The 2,652-nt window shown below is 39.6% G+C and overlaps 1 pseudogene; it reads left to right on the plus strand.

Annotated features, from left to right (window-relative positions):
- The first annotated feature begins 2,331 nt into the window (after positions 1–2,331).
- On the plus strand, positions 2,332–2,447 carry LOC112477692 (annotated as a pseudogene).
- The last annotated feature ends 205 nt before the right edge of the window (positions 2,448–2,652 follow it).

A 2,652-nucleotide genomic window follows, 5' to 3' on the forward strand; every position in this document is an offset into this window, starting at 1 on the left:
GTATAATAACAATTATTGATGTTCGTGACTCTATAAATTTGATGTCCCTCCTCTCCCATTCAATGAAGTTTTCTCCACTGTTCTCTTGATCCACAAATCTATCCCACTAGCCTATACATCACTCTATGCTATTTGGCCATTGGGTCACTTCTAATTCCTTTCTCTACCCAATGAAATTTCTTCCAAGTGTGGGCACAGCCCCCTACTTGAGCAGTTATAGTGACTCTTTTGACCCACAGACCCTCAATCTGGTCTCTGGGCATCCCTGCTTAGCCCTTTGTAGGCTTCCAAGGTGTGTGTGGGGGGGGTGGTGCCAAGGAGTCCAATTCCCTTTTCTCTGTGATCTACCTCTGAAGCACAACTATAAGCTCTGGAAATAGTACATGAAACAAGCAAAGGAAAATTCTGAAAGAAAGAAGAAGACAAAATTTTTAGGAATCCTGGACTGGTGGAACAACATACAAGTAGAGTATCCTACAGCTCCCAACAACAGAAGAAGGCCAACCAGACCTGGCATTTTACACCCCCTCCCAGTCTAATAATGGGAGGCAGATCAGGGAGGTCGATTCTACCTCTACATCAAAGAGGAGTCCCTCTGACTATTACTATTCGGTGTGCCCAGTGCCACTGGACATTGGAAATCTCACCAACAATGAGCAGCCAGGAGAAGCACTCTTCTCTGAGAGAGGATAGAATCAATGAACTTGAGGCCAGAACAATAGAATTCATCTGACATAAACAACACAGAAAAATAGACTGCAAATAAATGAACAGAGCCTCAAGGACTGTGGGACAATAAAAAGATTCAATATTTGTATCATCAAAGTTTGAGAAGAGAAAGAGTGGACTGAAAGGGAATATGAAAAAATAATGGCTGAAAACTCCCCAAATTTGGCAAAGAACACAAAATATCAGACCCATGAAGATGAGAAAGCCCCAAACAAGATAAGCCAAATGAAATCTATGTCAAGACATGCCATTAAACCTTTGAAATCTAAAAATCATGGAAGCCAACAGAGATAAACAACACATTACTGGTGGGGGAACATCAGTTCAAATGAGAGTGGATTTTTCTTCGGTAACCTTGGTGGCCAAAAGGAAGTGGCACAAGATTTTTCCAGTGCTGAATGAAAAGAACTATCAACCACAAATTCTTTATCTGGCGAAACTATCCTTCAGAAATGAATAGGAAATAAAAAAATTCTGAGACAAAAGAAAACTAAAGGAATGTGTTGCTGTTGGACTCACCCTTAAAGTTGGCTAAAAGAAGTCTTCAAGCATAAATAATAATAATAATAATATCATGGATAATCAGGAAGAAAGAGAGAACAATGGAAAGAACAGAATATGGGTACATAAAATAGACTGCCTGTTCTTCATGAGTTTCGAGAATTGTGTAGTAAGGAATTAATCTTATCTAAAGAGTGGTCTGGCCTTCTTTGCATTTGGCTCCTGGGAGGTAATCTCTAACCCCTTGGAATATCTAATGAGAGTTTCTTTGTTTCCCTGGGAAACTTGGATCACATCAGACAGTCAGCTTTTGGTGGGGGCTTTAGGCTACTTGGTATCAGCTCAATTTCTGCAGGGGCTATGGACTAAGGTCAGTCATCCAGCCTTTATAACCACATCCCAATAAAAACTCTGGATACTGAAACTCAAGGGAGCCTTCCTGGTTGGCAATACTCTGTGACTATTTACACATGTCATTGCCAGGAGAAGTCAACACTGTCCACGACTCCATTGTGAGAGGGCAACCGGACTCCACATATGAAACTGTCTTAGACTCCACCCCGTGCACCCTTTCCTTTGGTTGATTTTAATCTGTATACTTTTCCTTCCATAAACCATAACAGTGAGTATAATAGCTTTCAGCGAGTTCTATGAGTCACAGAATTCCCCAAACTTGCAGTTCATATAATAAGTAAGTGTGGTTTCAGGAACTCTCAAAGTTCAGAAATTGGGACTCCCGAACTTTGCATAAATTATATTAGAGGATTAAAACAAAAATTATAATATCCATCTTATACTCAAGAAAATGTACTTAAAAATGAAGAAGGCAAAGAGGCCTAAACAGTGGTGAGGTTTCTACATCTCATTCTAAGTGTTTACGTTGATAGTAGTAGATTGTTAAAAGCCACATATGAACAATACTCAGAGCAACCACTATGAAAACTAGACAAAGAGATACACTAAAAAATACCAGAAATAAATAAAAATAGAATCATAAAAAGTGTCTATGGGTAAGACGTGGCTCCATTGTGTAGCGGTTAGCAAATCTGCTTTACATGCAGAAGGTCCTGGGTTCGTGCCCCAGTGGAGCCATGGTCCATGGTCTACAGCCGTGCCACTCTGAACAAGCCTGATGTCTGATCTCAGAAGCTAAGCATGGTTGGGCCTGGTTAGTACTTGGATGGGAGACTACCTTGGAAGACCAGGTGTTGTAGGCATAATAATAAAAAGTGTCTGTGGGTAGATAAGAAAAGAGAATCAGGAGACAAAGAAAATGAACAGAAAATAAATATTTAAACGGCAACATAAACACTAACATATCAGTATATACCTTAAACATAAATGGTCTGAATACATCAATCAAAAGAAAGAGGTTGGCAGAGTAGATAAAAAAATATGATCAATTCCAAAATACTAACTTCG

This window comes from Pteropus alecto, unplaced genomic scaffold (assembly GCF_000325575.1).
Source record: "Pteropus alecto unplaced genomic scaffold, ASM32557v1 scaffold121, whole genome shotgun sequence".
Taxonomy (NCBI): domain Eukaryota; kingdom Metazoa; phylum Chordata; class Mammalia; order Chiroptera; family Pteropodidae; genus Pteropus; species Pteropus alecto.